General features: G+C 44.0%; 1 protein-coding gene across 2 annotated transcripts in view; it reads left to right on the top strand.

Annotated features, from left to right (window-relative positions):
- ADCYAP1 (adenylate cyclase activating polypeptide 1) overlaps positions 1-17,871 on the top strand; it is a 66,536-nt gene that overhangs the window by 2,964 nt on the left and 45,701 nt on the right. For both annotated transcript variants that reach the window (XM_034642878.1, XM_034642876.1), the window contains exon 2: positions 9,850-10,018. The gene's annotated coding sequence lies outside the window, so the exon portion shown is untranslated. The remainder of the gene's footprint in view (positions 1-9,849; positions 10,019-17,871) is intronic.

Here is a 17,871-nt window from a genome sequence, read left to right as displayed (position 1 = left end):
AGGAAAATGATAACTTGACTTCTGGACATGTAGGGTTTAAGGTGCTTGAGGAAAGCAGTACCTTGTGGAAGACAGCCCGTGTGAAATGTGAATTTGTGTCAACATTTAGGAGCACTGCCAGGGCTGGAGGTAGATTTGGGAACGAATAATATGTAGGCAAGAGCTGCAGCTGCAGAACAAATGACATTTCCAAGGGAGAGAGAGAAGGCAGGGTTTCCCCTTAGCCCGACACCAGCCCTGAGCTAAGCCCCAGGCATGAGTAGGAATTAGCCAGGCAGGAAGGCAGGAAGGGACGTTTCAGGTGGAAAAAACAGTCCCTGGTAACCCCTGTTCTACTTTTCGTCTCCGTGAATTTGACCATCTGGGTACCTTTTATAAGTGGAATCATAGCATATTTACCCGTTGTGTCTGGCTCACTGGGAGCAGTGGTTTTTAACGGGGCCGTTCGGCCAAATCACCTGAGATGCTTTGAAGAACTACGGACGCTTGAACCTCTGAGCTGGTAGTTCTGAGTTGTGTGGCCTGAGGTAGGAGTTCAGCATCTGCATTGAAACAAAAAAAACAAGTGAGAACACCTGCGGTAGAAATAGAACATCAGGGGAGGACCGTGTCGCCTAAACTAAAGGGGGCGAGGCTGCAGGTGGGGGGAATGGTTGACCGTGAAAAAGTGCCTATCAGAAGCTGCCAGTGGAATACTTCCAGTAGAGGGATAAGGGAAAAACAATGGGCAGAGCGCAACTTCTGGGACACCGAGAGAAATTGGGATCAAAATTATGGGTAAAAGGAAGGATTCAAGGACAGGTGAAGATGCAGGTAAGTGAAGAGATGGGGCGGGGGGTGGGTGGCGGGCATGGAGGGACTCAGCTCTGATAGTCTGTTTTCTAAGCGGAGACCACACGAGGGGCGATAAGAACACACACGCAAATTCTGCCTCTGCCATGGCCCGGGTCTGTGAGCTCTGTGCCTCAGATTTCTCATCTGTAAAATGGGGATTTCAAATACTATTTCCCGCCCGGTAGAACTGTTGTGAACGTTCTTAGGACAGCGCCTGGCACACAGAGAGGACACAGGTTCATTCGCAGACAAGGAGGTGAAGGCTGGGCTTGATGACGGCCCACCTCGGAGGCGAATAGAAAAGAAACCAACTTGAGCTGAAAAGGGGGTTGTGGGGTCAGTGTTGGTGGCGCAGCGCAAGCTGGAAACCATTGATTTGCAGTAGGATAGTTCAGTTCTTGTTTGACTTCCTAGGCCGAATTCCGCCGCAGGAAGCAGAGAAGGCGGGGCACTAGCAAGGGGGGGGCAGTAGGCGGGGCCAAGAATCAGAGGCACCGGCCACAGTGTGGTGGGGGTTCGCCCCCAGCCCGGGGCGGGGGTGCTCTGGGACCCGGGATCAGGGAGGACTTCCGGTGCCTGCACACTGTAGAGGTCCCAGAGGAAGCTTCGTGCCTGGGAAGCGGGTGGAGATGCGGCAGGGGAGAAAGGGTTTGAGAGAGAAATTCTATGCGGGAAGCACGTTTTAGGACTTCTAAGTTTATTCCACCCCATCAATCGTTTGCAAACTCCTCCTGAGACAAGGAAACTGAAAGGACCCCATAGAGGACTGCTTTTTTTTTTTTTTTTCTCATTTTCCTGCTTCTATTCTTGCTAGGACCTGCACCCATGCTTTAACACACGCCTCATACACAAATAATGTATGTGCTCCTTGTAAGGGACAAGGAGTTAAAGATTTCTTTGGACTGTTCCAGCATGATAGATAATACCTAAGAAGCCACTGGTGGGGTTGTTATGTACGTTTTCCAAGACCACTGACCCCTGACGCCATGACGCCAAGACCCCCGGCTCCAAGGCGTAAGCGAGTTATGGAGGACACCTGAGCACTTGTCCTTGTCTCAACCAGTTCCTGGATGCCTGAGAAGACACGCGCACTGGACCACAGTCCTCAGTGAAAACCCCAGACCCCAAGCAAAGATGAGACTCTCCTTTTCCTTTCCAAGTTTCCCAGGTGCCCTGGCTGTATCTGCTCTCTCCCTCCATCTTCAATAAACTCTGCCCTCACTTCCTCTCTGCTTGTGTTTGACTTCCATCCTGCACAAAGCCAAGGACTCTCTTGGCTGGTCCTGAGGGACCCCTCTGGGTCCTCGGAACCCTGCCAGCCTACATCACTCTGAGGAGGTCAGAGCGACTCCATTTTCATTTGTCTAGACAAGTAAGGGGGAAGGGTGTGGGGGTCTAGAAGAAACAATATTCTTTGTAAAATTTCCTTTAAAAAGGGTGTTTTTTTGTTGTTTGCTTGTTTGTTTTGGTTTGAAAACCATGGCCCTTTGGTGGAATGAATTTGGGATTGACAGTGTAGACACATGGACCTTGATCATGCCCTCGCGAAAGTAGTCGTAGTTGTGTGGTTTGGGCTGGGTCATTTACCGTCTTCGGGTCTCAGTTTTGTCATTTGCAAAATGACAAGGCTGCACTAAATGACCCTTTAAGCTCTTACAGCCTCTCATTCTGGCTGTTGAGGGCTGGGACAACCTGTGGCGGTCGCGGGCGCCACCTTGTGGTAGAAACGGATAGTGCCGTCCACAGGCTCTGGCCAGACTCAAGACAGAGGGACCGCGCGCCACTTTCTCCGTGGGCTTTTATTTATATACTAAAAATCTCTCCAGGGACGGGGAGCCCTATCCAGGGTAGGAGTGCTCTCTTGTTAGGATAAATTGAGGATGAACTGGACATGGTACAGTGGCCAAAATCTCATCACAGCGGCCAGAATAACTCATCAACACACGTGAATAATTTATGGCATGCTCAGCCTGTTGGAGAGAGAAGGCCAATAACGTTAGCCAAACTTACTCAGAATCTGCTTACTTCGATTAAATTTTTTTTTATTGGAACAGTGACCTTGAAAATAACCATCATCATATTCAGGCCCATCTCACGAGTTTCCCAGTAGAGTTGCAAAACTGCTCTGTGCGTTTGCTGTTTATATCTCCACACCTGTTGAGCTGAAATGAAGTCAGGGTCACTCTGCAATAAGCCACAACAGTCTCTTTGGTCTCTGAAGGATTTTTAAAATGACTGATGAGTAATACTGGAGAGCCAGATATTGATTCAGAAGGGTTGTTGGGACAAAAGCTTCTGGGAATGGACTTGGATTATGAGTTTCCTACACAAGGGCAGAAAGGGTGTCTGCTGGGAAGGTTGTCAGGAAACAGATACAATAAAATGATAAGAGAGCAGAAATTGGAGGGAATTTTGCTGTCGTGCTCGTCCCTGAACCCTCAAGGAATGAGATCCATGCCTCTGGTTTTGGATTGCACATACTCGAGGTTTAACCTCACTTTTTTTTTTTTTTAAACAGCAAAGCTAACGTTTTCCCCTCCAAAGAACTGGCTTCAAAAATGTATTGGAAGAGTTTGTGTTCCTTTATATTTTAGGTTATTTTATTTTCTCTATAAAGAAATTTGTGGATTAAAAATTATAGTATCCAAAATTTATTATAGGCTGATATCAAACCAATCACCTCCTTTTTAATTCTATAGGTCAATCCTGTAATCCTACCCTTCAACTCCTTGCCCCTCAGTCTCAGATCTAACTTCTAGCACACAGTGAGAAATCTAAACTCTCGACTCCCATTCCCAGAAGTCTATGACATTTATACTCATTCATCTCTCCTTCTCACTTCACAACAAAAGTGAGTACCCTCACTCGTGTTCTGGATCCTAGGACCTCTGACCTCCTCCCGATACATCAACTATCATTGTCCTCTGTATGTCCAGCTTCTCCTTCTGAGCATATCACCATATGTACCTAAGTGTTCCACATCTTTAGACAAAGAATCAAACTTGATTTTATTCTCTGCTTTGGTTACTGCCTTGGGTCTTCCCTTCTGGTCTGAGCAAACCCTCTTAACAGAGCGGGGTGTGTTCTTTATCTCCAGTTCCACATCCCGTAATAATTCCTCAAATGATAGTAATAAGGCTTCCAAACCAGATTCAGTGGATGCTTTTCTGGCCCCTTTTGTCCTCTCTTCAGCATTTAATACCTCTGACCACCTTCATTTTTTGGCTCTCTCCTCAACCGGCTTTGGTGACACCACTCTCCCAGATGTTCCTTCCTCTTCAGAAACTCCTTAGTTTCCTATTCAGGCTTATGCTCTGTGTGTGTGTGTGTGTGTGTATGTGTGTGTGTGTGTGTGAGAGAGAGAGAGAGAGAGAGAGAGAGAGAAAGAGAAAGAGAAAGAGAAAGAGAAAGAGAAAGAGAGAGAAAGAGATGCTTGCCATTCATTGAGCCCCTCCTAAGTCCCAGGCCCTATAATAGTTTGCATACATTATCTCATTGAATATTCAGAACAACCTTATATATAAGGTAGGTGTTTTTAATTCCCATTTTATATGAGGATCTCAAGACTCAGAGAGAGTTAAATAACTCCTGAGTAACAGACAGAAACGCAGTGTCATCTGCCTTCTGAGGCTTCTTCATCGGGCCTCTTTTTTTTTTTTTTTTTAAAGATTTTACTTATTTATTGAGAGAAAGAGAGAGAAAGAGAGCATGAGCGGGGGGAGGGGCAGAGTGAGAGGGAGAAGCAGACTCCCCTCTGAGCAGGGATCCCAGGATGTGAGGCTCGATCCCAGGACCCCGAGATCAGGACCTGAGCCAAAGGCAGACGCTTAACAGACCGAGCCACCCAGGAGCTCCTTCATCGGGGCTCTTAAAGTCTGCCCTGCTGGAAGGCTCTGTCCATAGTCTCTCGCCTTCCTCAGGGAGTATATGCCCACACTGGGGTTCGATGACTGTTTCTACGCTGATACATGTGAAGTCACTGTGTGCACTGTCACTCCCATAAATAAAAATCCCTGTCCCACGGATCCCTCAATCTTAACTTTTCAAAGTCGTTGCTTGTTAATTACAGAAAGAGCACTTAATACAAGATTTAGCCTCTTAAATTTTTGAATATATAATACGTTATCGTTGACTACAGTCAAATCTTATCAAAGCCCAGAGTCCTGCAGGCAGGGACCTCATCCCCTCCAACCTCATTTCTTCCTGTTCTGCTCCTCGTGTGGGGCGCTCTGGCCACACCAACCTGCTCACTGTTCTTCCGGCCTGGGTATGTCCTACCTGGCACTGCCTCGGGACCGCTGTCCGTGCTGTTCTCTTTTGCAGCAACGTTCTTACCACGGCTTATTTCACTGTTGGCTCCTTTTTATACTTAATGCCTCAGCTTATTTACTCTCTCCTCAGAGAAAGTCTCCTGACTATCCCTGAGTGTCCTATATGTAGAAGTCTGTCTTCAGTTTTTCTTGATCATATCACCCTCTATACTTATCTTGTGTTTACTTGGTCATTGTCTGTCTGCTCCCAACATAACAGAGGCCCTTTGAAGTCACGTGACTTGTCCTGGGCCGCCATGAGCATTTGCACAGGGCGTGCACTCTATGAGGGTGCCTGGCTGAGGTGCGTGAAGGTGCTAATATCAGGTCTGCCTCTACTTATGTACCAGCAGAGCTCCCTTGAAGAAAATTGTCCAAAGATACCATTCAGGCTGGCGGTAGACGTGGTTTTTTTCTGTCCTGTTCAACAGTTTATTTCTAGCGTCTAGAACGGTGACCGGTACATACTGGGCCTCCATAAAATATTCATTGAGTGAATGGAAGGGAGTGATGTAGGAGCAGGACAGGTTTATACTTGAAAATAACCTAGTCCTTAACATCTGAAAATCTTCTGATGGGTTCCATGACGCATAGAGTAAGATAAAAATTCTTTAGGTGGCCCGTTGGGTTGGGCATGCCCTGCCTCCAGCCTCTGTCTGCAGCGTCACTGCACACACCTTCCCCGTGAATTGTTATGACAAATGGCTCTGGGTTTCCATTCTGATCCACTTCACAACAGACAAACCACCAGAAATCTCTTGCTAATCAAACTGATTACAAGTCCAGAGCCTACAAAACATAGGGCATGCTGTTTCTTGATAAATTTCAACCTATATGAAGGGATAGTTTTTATTCCAGGACTCAGCCGAAGATGTCTTCAATGCTTGCATTTTCTCCCGATCATAGGAACACTTTTGATGTGACTCTTCACCAAAAAACTGCCTAATAACATCAGTGCCCTCAGGTCTTGGGAGCCCAAACAAATTTACCCGTGAATGCTTCCTTATTAATTTTTACTTGAATACCCATGTAAGTGGGAATTCTGTAACAATTCTGGAAGTTCTTTGACACTCTCTTTAATAGCTATCTCTAACCACTTTGTTCCTTAAAGTAATTCCTCCTTTGATTCCTGCTGTTCTGATAGATTCTCGTTCCATTACACCCGTCATATAACGGCTGCTTCTGTCTGGCCTCTTATCGTGTCCTTTCTCCTCTCCATATTCACACGTGTTGCCCACCGTCCAGGGGAGACCTCTGATCCTGGCAGTAATAGTAATGAAGCAAATAGTTCCTGTCAAGTTCTTCAGGCAAATGATGACTTTTTTTCCCCCTAGTCCTGAAGGTGACTCAAAATTCATTTCCTAATGACTAACTTCCTTTTTTGGTACCATGATAAGAAGGGAAGCAAGGCAAAGACCCCAACGTCTAAACTCCCTCTTGGGCTTTCGTAAAATGTGTTTACACAGGAACAATTTTAGAACACCAAACCAAGCCAAACAAAATCCCAGGGCCAATGTTTTAGATTTTTCCCTATTCACTCATGTGGGAAAGTAAGTGGTGGTGGTGGTGGTGGGGATGACCAGGATGACCTTAGTTAACATCAAGAACATGTGATTTCGCTTAGTCCATATTTCTGCTTTGTCCTGCTTTAATATGCTATGCATTTAGAACTCTCCGATCTCTGGAACAAATGTGCCAGCCTCCTAAGCCCTCATTAGAAGCTTAATAATTTTAGGAAATTGTGGCACTGGAGTGCTCTAAGCTCCAATCACAGGAAGCCTGGTGTGGAGAGATTGCTTTTCCAGGGGCCATTTCAAATGGAAACCATCTGGCCAAGTGAATTTATTGTCATGAGCTAATAATAATATATATTTTCATTTTGATTTAAAGGACTTGGTTTTTTGGAAAAAAATGGCACTTTAATAGTCGGCCGTTCTTATTTCAGTTTGAGGTAGATATTTGAAAATTTTAAAAATTTTAAAGATTTTATTTATTTATTTTATATATAGAGAGAGAGAGAGAGGGAGAAGGAGAGCGCGAACAGGGGGGTGGGGCAGAGGAAGAAAGAGAAGCAGACTCCTCACTGAGCGGGGGCTTGATTCTAGGACCCTGAGATCATGACCTGAGCCAACACTTAACCGACCGAACCATCCACTCACTCTGAATATTAAATTTAATGAGTGATCAGGGGCGCCTGGCTGGCTCAGTCAGTAGAGTGTGTGACTCCTGATCTGTAGGTTATGGGTTCGAGCCTCATGTTGGGTGTAGAGATTACTTAAAAATAAAACCTTTTAAAAATAAATTTAATTAGTGATGAAATTAAAAGTGATCATTTTCCTTTTAAAATATATTCTGCTCCTCTGTATGGTTGCTTTTCAAAAATGCATCTGACCATCCTTAACTCAAATGGTAAGATAATGATGACAAAATGTTAAGAAAAAGTAGGCATCTTTCCAATTCCATGAGAAACTTTCCACCCAGAGGGTTTTTGATGGAGGATTCCATTGTATACAGTACACATTTTAGATAGTCTGGAAGCAGCCTAGGTGACTTGATGTGATAATGATAATAAGAGCTATCAGTTATTAAGCATAAAATACATGCCCTGCTAAATATATGTGCTAAGTCTTTTTCATATGCAGTGTAGTTACCAATTTCATTTCATAGATAAAGTAAGTAAAGCTCGGAGGAACTAAGAAACTTGCCCCAGGCTTGACAGGTGGTAGGCAGCGAAGTGGGATCTCAGCTAAGGGCTGTCTGACGCCAAGCACACGTTCCGCACACCATGTGCAGACAGTGCAGGTAACTGCTCAGACTTTCTTGACTTAAAACTGTCATGGTGTTAAATAAATCCTAAGCTGATGAAATCATTCCTCACATGGAACTTAAGGTTAAAAACAAATTTGTTAAGTTCTAGTCCTTTTAAAAACAACTTCTTATTCTGGAAGAGTTGGCCCCTAGTGGGATGATTAGGGCTTATTTGTCAAGGCTAATACTATCCACATATTGAGATGACGTTTACTCATGCCTGGCCTTGCCAGGAGGAATCGTAGAAATACGAGTCTTCTGTTCACTTCGCCGTCGTTCCATTTCTTTGGCTATCTCTCTGTCTTTGGTAGATTCCAGGGTTCCTTTTAGCTAGAATTCAGAACCCTTCAACTAAACGATACCAATCAATTAAAGTAAAATTTAAAAATCCACCAACAGAATTCTTTTATCGCCAGAATTGTTTCAGTGATAGCTTCTATCCATCTGGATTCTTTCAGTTATCATGACAGATACCCAACTCAAATCAGCTTAAGGAAAAACAATGATTTCAAGGCTCATGCAGCAGAGAAGGATTCTGGAAGGCCCTGGAACAGGGGCACAGCGCCACGAGGTCTCGCCTCATGGTTGTCTGTCTTCCATCTCTGTTGCCCCTGCTCGGCTTCCGTCTGCAGACAGGCTCTCTCCATAGCGTGAGAAAGGGGATCATCAGAAGTCTCAGCTGCATTCCCATCTTAGCTACCCCAGGGAAAGATCCTGACCTGCCTCATGTGAGGCCTTCCCTTCACTGTGTGCAGGTATGAAGATCGGCCAGACTGGAGGAACTGCCCACCCCTGGATCCAGGGCTGGGGCCAGGCACAGGTACCTGACAAAGGGGAGTGGGGGAGAAATGTGCTGGGCAGCCAAAAGCAAGAGGCACCCCAGCACATTGCGTGCCCTGGGTAGTATAGCCCATTCCTCACCAGACTAACCAGTTTAGTTGATGAGATGTAATTCCTTCAGAATGGAATCTAAATACTGTCTACCTTTGTATCAGTCAGATCAGATGACCTAGTGTTCCAAAGTAAACGGCTCCAAGATCACAAGGGCTCACAAAACCAAAGATTGATTTCTCCCTCCTGGTATATGCTGGTGAGGTTCAGTGACTTGTCTCCTATTCTGATTCGCCCCCAACTGGGTGCATTGCCATATGTGTCTGATGTGTACCACTTGGAGATTGGGTCATGCCTCACAAGTTAAGGGCTCAGTTTCCCACAAAACTATCCTTATTTGAGACACTAGACACACTTCAGGGTTCCCAAGGCCTCCCCACTTCTGACTGACTGGCTATAAAGCAGGGGTTTCCACAACTCTCTTGGGTTTGATAATTTGCTAGAATGCCTCACATAACTCAAGAAAGGGCTATACTTACTTTATTTATTTTGTTTATTTCTTTTAGTAATCTCTACACCCAGCTTGGGGCTCGAACTCACAACCTTGAGATCAAGAGTCTCATGCTCTTCCAACTGAACCAGCCAGGTGTCCCCAAAGTGCTATACTTACGATTACAATTATATTATAAAGTGTCCTCACAGGCCGAGGTCTGGGAGGGAATGCAGAGCTGCCATGCCCTCTCCTCGGGGAGCCAGCGTGTATCATACTACCGCCAACCAGGAAGCTCCACTGGGCTTCAGGGTCCAGGATCTCACATGATTCAGCTCAGTCTCCAGATCCCCTCTGCTTCCCAGAGGTCAGGCTGACCCAGAGTTCCAGCCCTCTAGTCACAGGCTTGATCTTGCTGGTATCCTGAAAGCTATCTAGGTGCCTGCCACAGTCACGTCATTAGATAACAAAGACACTCCTGTCACTCAGGAAATTCCAAGCATTTTAGAAGCTCTGTGCCAGGAACCCTGGAAAACAACCATGCAAATTCTTTATTACACTACATTTTCACTCCAGGATCGAGCCCGAAGGAGCAGCTCCTTTCTGGGATAGTGAGAGAAGGAAAGAATGATGTTGGAACCTCATGTTGGCTCTTGAAGCTTCGACTTTGCAAATGGAGTGATTTACTTCCATTCCTCTCACCTTCGCTTCCTTAAGTCATGTGGCTGGCTCTGACATCACTGAGGTAAGGAGATACAATCTTCCCCCAGTGAGGGGCAGCAAATGTTTTGAACAGACGACACTGTATACCACAAGCTCCTTTACAGAAAGCTAAAGGAGCTGAAATGAAATGAAATTTTGTTAGTTTGATAAATCTTTTCGTAGTTTCCTAGTTAGTTTTTCTTAGTTTTCTTCCTGGATAGGAAAGCAGAATTTATACTAAGCGTCTACAATATGGCAATCCTACTTTATATATGCTGTATTATATAAATAACATAGTGATTATATACGGCATGTATTATTATTATTATTATTATTATTATTTTATGATTATAGTATTATAATAAGGTGTGTATACCCATTTTACAGACATGGAAACTGAGTCTCAAAGATAACTTATCACAGAATTATTAATTGAGTCAGATGAAAATCCAGGTCGGTCTGTCTGTAAAGCTTCTTCCTGGGAGCTTGTTAGATGCAGAATCTCAGGGCCCATCTTCCCACCCTCACCTGCTAAATGAGAATCTGCATTTTATTAAGATTCCCGGCGATTAGTATGCACATTGATGTTTGGAATTAGATAACACAGAGATTTCAGAAGCTGAGGTTTCTTTTACTGCCTCTTTCCCATTTCCACCCCTCATCTGTTAAAAGAACCTAGGAAAAACATCTGTTCAGTGGCTATCACTCACCAATACTTCACAGACACAGTCTCTTTTAAGCCTCATAAGAACACCATACTGTCAATGCCATCACCCCCACTTTAGAAGTAAGGAAATTCAGTTTTGGGGAGACCAGAGTGCTAATGTAGGAATTGGAAAATAAAAATAATTCCTCTAAGGTGAAATTTAAGTTCAAAATGGTATAAAGTATTGCTGCTTTTGACTTTCCTTTTTACAAACATTTAGTAATCAAATAAAGCTGACAATGGTGCTAACAAAGAAAATCGTACCTATTTGTTGAGTGCTCACAATTTACTAAGCACTGTACTAAGTGCTTTACTTTAAATATGTAAAATTATTATGTAAATGGAATTTATTCTCTCTGTCCATAATAACTAGAAAGACAAATATCATGAAAGCATTTGGCTTGTTTAACAGGAACTAATGGTTTAAGAGAAGGAATGAAAACGGTTGATTAACTATTGTCAGCAAGACCATCTGATCATTAGCCAGTGATTCTCAGTCAGGTGTGGGACACCTTCCAAGGGACATTTGGAGCCATGTAGGGGCCCCTTTGTTTGTCACAATGAGTGGGAGGTATAACTGGTATTTAATGTGTTGGGACAAGGGATGCTAAATGTTCTGCAGAGTATGGGATCCCAGCACAACCAAGTATTGTCTGTCCCCAAATGCCACTGGCACTCTCCTTGAGGAGTGAAGAACCTGTCACAATTTTTGTATTTATAAAACAAATTTCAACTTTGAGGAGAACAATACTAATTATTCCCACCTCAAAGAGTTAACACATTCAGCTACTAACTCATTGTGATAAACCCTCTAGGACACAGCTGTACTGAAAACCCAGGGGCTTTGAGGTGAGATCCTTAAAGGTCAGAGGGACCACGCCCTTGTCCCATACCTAGAATTCCAGGGCAGCTCACAGATGGGGAACCTCCATCCTCCTGGCCTCCCTGGCCAGTGTTCCTAGGGAAGAGGAGTGGCTAGTTCATCGTGAGGCAGGTTTTACTAGTAGTTACTAGTAGTTACTGCGCTTGAACTCACCCTTCCTTCTTCACTTCCTGCTGAAGGGGTTCTGACCCAAACCGTAGGCAGAAGGTCAAGAGTCCCCAGGGAGCAGAGAGGCCAGCTGAAAGTCACGGACTCTTGCTCACCGTTTTGCCATTTGCTCGGCACTGGGAATGCGCTTTGGTCTGGCCATTCTGTGTGTGGCAATAGTTCACCTGCCCTTGGATTTGCAGGTGAAACAAGTAATAAGGAAGGGAAGCAGAGGGAAGCTCCGCTCTTCCCTAAGGCCTGAGCCTTTCTCCAGTCCCTAGCAGAATTCCCGTGAAGCTCAGCTATAAACAGAGTCACTGTCTTTGCTTGTGTTCTTCCCCCCACCCCCACTCAGTCAGCCTGAAGGAAGGAGCTGGAGGGAGGCTGCAGGGAGGGGCCAAAGGGGGTCTGGAGGGCGGAGTAGCAGCAGGGAGGCTGAAGGGAGGAGAATGGAGGGAGGGGATCTGAGGAGGGGGTGTCTGGAGGAGGGGCTGGAGAGAGGGGTCTGGAGAGGGGGGCGGCCGGAGGGAAGGAGTTGAACCGCGAGCAGATTCCTCCGCGGTTAGCTGCGTCTGTGAAGTAGTCACACAGTGCTGAGCGCTTTCCTTAGTGTTTTCTTTACTCAGAACAACTCTGAGGGCCGCCGCGGTGGCTCAGTCGGTTAAGCGTCTGTCTTCAGCTCAGGTCCTGATCCCAGGCTCCTCGGATCTAGCCCCGCCTTGGGCTCCTTGCTCAGTGGGGAACCTCTTTCTCCCTCTCCCTCTGCCTGCTGCGCCCCCTGCTTGTGCGCGCGCTCTCTCTCTCTGTCAAATTAATAAATAAAATCTTTAAAAAACAAACAAACAACATCTCTGAGAAATTGGTATTGTCCCTGGCACGGAAGCAGAAACCTGGAGACGTTAGTAACTTGCTCAGGGCTTCTGAATTAGCGGGTGCTAGAGTTGTAATTGAAATATTGTCTGGGCTCTGAAGGCCATACTCGAAGCATTTTAAAAGACAAAGCAATTTCTTCCATGTTTTATGATACAGATTTATCAACGATGCTTTTTTTTTTTTTAGTTTGTAAGTAGATCTGAAGCTGTTTTTTGAGGAAAAAATATTGTGGTTCTGGTAGCTTCTCCGAGAAAGTAGGATGCTCCGTCTCTGGCAAGAATATAAATCAGGTTCCTAAATTTCCCCAACACTTTCAGCCATGCCATCTGCACGTCTAGGATCTAAAACATATGTATTTTCCTCCACTCAACAACACAGAAGACTGGCATTCTAGTCATTTGTCACTATGAATTTATTGCAATTTAGCACTTGCCAAAAGTTTGCTTGTGACATCTGATGAGAGAGAGAAAGAGAGAGAGAGAGAAGGGAAGAATGTGAAAAAGATTTGTGGAAATTATGTTTATCTGCTTTTCCAAGGTCTCTAAGTTATTTGTATTATAGGAGATGATCAGAAAATACTGTTCTTGGCTGTGTGTGTGTATGTGTAATCATAGTTCCCTTAGAAATACCTTTGTAAGAGTAATCAAACAATACTCTTAGGCAAATCTCTTTTTACTAAATTCTAAGGGTGCTTTAATTGATCTGGCAGGAGTGGTAGGTGTCCCTTTCCTCACTGTTTAGGGTCTGTCTATAAAATTGACGTTTGATGGAGGAAGGTTTTCTTTTTAAGTACAGAAGGCTGGTTCTTCAAAATATACAAATGCCCAGGCTGTCATACTTATTTGAATAATTATCCACTACACTATTCAATGTGTTCATATAAGCATCCCTGTGAGAAATTCTTGCTGGAGTCCAGTTCACCTTTATGGAAGAGTTTATGTGCATTATTCTATTTGGAAGGAGACTTCACACTAAATGTCTTTGTTTTATTGTTTTGGTTACTAGAAAACTCATGGCCAAATGCAGATTCAACTACACTACTTAATCATTCCAGAGGCTAAGTATACATGTTTTTCCTTAAAATACTACATTTTAAATTTTAATCATCACCTTGTTTTTTAATATTTTGTAAATCCCCTAAAACATCCCCTCCCACTTAATTTTTTTTTCTCCCGTTGGCATAGAATTATCCCATACATTACTTGCTAACTGTCAAGGGCAAAAATACCTTAAAAATGATGATATCTGGCTTTTACCACTCCAACACAGTGATCAATTTTATAATTACTAATAGTAGGACAATCAGGCATTCTGTGCCTCCTGATACATGCAATAGGATGTGCGTATTACCACTTGCCAAAAATGTTAGCCTGAATGTAATCAAGCCTTTAGGTCTTCCAGTTCTTAGAAATAGAACAGAGAAATAAGTTAAACTGAACAATATCATAAAGAAGCAAAGTCAAAGGTACAATGTGGGAGAGTGTACATACAACTGGCCATGTCTCTTAGGAAACTGAATTCCATGAAAATAGGTAGGAGATAGAGTGTGTTCTCGATTAAAAGAGATGGGAGCAGGCACAGGAACTAAATCAACTGTCATTATTGATGGGCTCGTAAGAGTATGGCCACTTTGGAAAACAGTTAACAAGGTAAATGTACATTTACTACGTGATCCAGCAGTTCCTCACCTAGGTATCCACCCAAGAGGAGATATGTATTCACACAAGGACTTGTGCATGAACGTTCATTGCAGTATTATTTATAAAGTCCCCAAACTGGAAATAATCCAGATGCCCATGAGCTGGTGAATGGATAAACAAAATGTGATCTGTGTATACAATGGAATACTACTCGGTCATAAAAAGGAACAAACTATTGCCACATGTCATAACGTGGATGAACATCAAAAACATTATGCTAAATAAAAGAAGCCAGATGTATGCCTATTGTATGAGTCCATTGATATGACATGTCTAGAAAAGGCAAATCTATAGAGAGAGTAAGTAGATCAGTGGTTGTCGGAGGCAGGGGTGGAATGAGAGATTTACTAGAATGGTCATGAGGGATCTTTCTGGGGTAAAAAAAGATGTTCTAAAACTAGATTGTGGTGGGGGCGCCTGGGTGGTGCCGTCAGTTAAGCTTTCCACTCTTGGTTTCCGCTCAGGTTGTGATCTCAGGGTCTTGGGATAGAGCCACGCCTTTGGCTCCACACTCAGTGCCGAGCCTGCTTGAGATTCTCTCTTCCTCTCCATCTGCTCCTCCCCCCACTTTCTCCCTTTCTCTAAAATAAAGAAATCTTAAAAAAAAAAAAACTAGATTGTGGTGATGGCTGCACAACTCCGTACATTTACTAAAAATCATTGAATCGTACACTTAAAATAAGTGAATTTTGTAGAAATTACACCTCAATAAAACTGATTTTAAAAAATATATATATGTACATATATATAACAGGGGCACCTAGGTGGCTCATTTGGTTGGGCATCCGACTCTTGGTTTTGGTTCAGGTCATGATCATGAGGTTGTGAGATCAAGCTCTGTGTTGGGCTCTGTACTCAGCGGGGAGTCAGCTTCTCTCCTTCTCCCTTTATCCCTCCCTCTGCTTGGACATGCTCACTCTCTCTCTCTAAAAAATAAATAAATCTAAAAAAAAAAAAAGAATATGGCAGAAGTGACCCTAGACCTCCCGAGACCTCACAGATTTCACTTTTCGGTACTGAAACCTTCCCCGAGACTGTCATGGAAGAGAACTGAGGTGCCTAACCAATGGCCAGCACCAACCGCTGCACCTGGGAATGAGGCCATCTTGAATCTTCCAGCCCAGCTGACTTCTAGGCGACTGCAGCCACAGGAGCGAATGTAAGGGGGACCAGCAGAGGGAACACCTAGCTGATTCATGAATCATGAGACATAATAAATTGTTTTACACTAGTAATATGTAGAGACACGATTAAATAAAAATATATGGGTGAAGCAATGTGGCAAAATGTTAACAATTGTATTTAAATGGTGGCTACATGACGATTTATTGCACTCTTTCTATTTTTTGTGTGTTTGAAAAATTTTAAATGAAAAGTTAAAGTAGGCACATAGGAGAAAGCATACCTAGAAAAGAAAATAGGCATTTGGGGGTGGTTATAAGTCTCTCCCTCAGTTCATGTCTACACTTCCACCCATGTAATTCTTGGAATTTGAGATAGGTCCCTAGTGAGAAGCCACTGAGAGGAAACAGAAGAGCTTCTAATCAGAGGAAAGAACAGATGCAAGACATAGAAACAGGACAGGGCAAGGTTCATTTGGGGCTTACTCACTTATTTATTTAACAAAAATTATTAGCATCTACTATGCACTCGGTACTGAAAAAGCTATTGCAGATTCATTCAGTAGTGAACAAATCGGCTGAAAGTTCTGCCTCCTCGGAGCTTACATTCTAGTGAAGGAAGACAAATAATAATAAACAGGTGGATGGTATATATGGAAAATCAGATAATCAGGAGTGGATCCAGGTTTTGTGAGATTATACACACATTTGGAACATTCATTAGAAAAATAAAATGATCTTTCGTGGCAAATTTTACAAAAATGTATGATCGTGTGACTGCAATTCTGGGGCCCTTCCAGTGATGGGTTCGGATCCTGATGCTTCGTCAGCTTCAGGGTAAATCTGCTCAAGTGTTGTTTGGATTTCCCCAGAAGACCGGGGATGAGGATGCGAATGTAAGTGGTGGATGAGGGAAATAATTCCAGGCAGTACAGGGAATGGATGCGAATGTGAGAGAGGGAAGAAAAAGAAGTCAAGGAATGTGCTCACTCCTACCTGGGGAGCTAGGACATCGCATAGAACATGAAGCTGACTTCCTCACTTGGAGGGCAAGGAGACTGGGGTGTTTGTGTGCACTACCCCCTGTTAGTCACCGGTTGAAGCTTGTTCCCCAGGGCATCATTTCTGGGGCACCTCTGGCCTGCAGGGGGCAGAGTATGTGCCAGCAGTTGGAAATGGGACTGGCCTGCACTGGAGTATTAAGAGGGAGGTGCGGGTTCTGCCTCGAGGGCAAGTCCATACTTACCCCACTCTGATCCATTCATGCTACCCTCCCCACACGGCCCCCCGCCCCTGCATTAGGTTCATGCCAACCTGTCCCCAAGTCTTCCGCACTGGGGAGTCAGATTTTCTAAAAAATACACTTGTAACAGGGTGGTTGGAAGCTCATGCTACAGCTTTCCCTGCTGCAGTTAGTCCCCAAACTGCAGCTGATATTCACCACCTCCCACATCTGCCACCATTCTAGACTCTCCCCACCCTTAGCTCATCTTTCTGCTGGCCTAGTTTGCTTGGCCAGGGAGAAACAAAACCCTTTCCGGGAGGGATCTGGAAATGACAAGTGGTGGTGGCCTGGTGAATCCCTAAGTTCCAGACATATCTTTCCCTGCCTCAATGATGCAGCAGCAATCTTATTTCCTCACAATATCTGTCTCACCTACTTCCATCAGTATAGTAGCTCCACTCTGTTTTCTGATCTACCAGCATGAGAAGCTCCCGGTGGCAGTCAGAACGTTTGCTCCAGTAGAACTGCTGCTAAATCCCTCAGAAGAAGTGTCTCTGTGGTCAAGGAGAGCCTAAAATTGCAGGGACAAGGCCTGCGTCCACTTTTTTGTTTTCAAGACCTGTGTGCTCTGACAGAGACGGAGCACCTCATCTCTGCCAGTTCAAAGGGATTTCATGGGCAACATGGGCAGAGAGGAAATACTGCAAAGGCCCAGGCAGAGAAAAATAGATATTTTAAAAGAAACAAAGCATGGGCTTAGACTTCTATGAATACTGGAAGAGAACAGATCGATGCTAACACTGCCTGTAGAGAAAAGTGTATAGTTGGAGAAACTTATGTCTGGCCAGATTTTTTGTTTGGGAAAATTAAGGGAAGGTGTTATCATGTGTGCAAAAGCCCTGATAAAATACTTGTATGGAAAAAAATTGCTTGGGCATATGACAGACCAAGTTCATCAAGAGTTAAACCAACATTTAAAATTTAAGAATTGAGAGATCATGGCGTAAAGGACTGGTAACAGACATTAAAACCATTTAAACTTAAGATTAGACTACAAAAGCAAATGCAAATTTTATTGGAAACCCTGAGGAAGACCTAAATTAATGGAGAGATAGATGACATTGAGAGAGGAAAGCCTATGTGTTTATCCCACTTACTGACTCATCTGTTGATGGACACTGAATTCATTTTCCTATTACAAATAAGACTGAAGTGAATATTCTCATATTCTTCTTCCCATG

Source organism: Ailuropoda melanoleuca, chromosome 14, assembly GCF_002007445.2.
Source record: "Ailuropoda melanoleuca isolate Jingjing chromosome 14, ASM200744v2, whole genome shotgun sequence".
In the NCBI taxonomy this organism is placed as follows: Eukaryota; Metazoa; Chordata; class Mammalia; order Carnivora; family Ursidae; genus Ailuropoda; species Ailuropoda melanoleuca.
The sequence above is the reverse complement of the archived record's forward strand: the minus strand, read 5'-3'. Positions and strand labels throughout refer to the sequence as shown.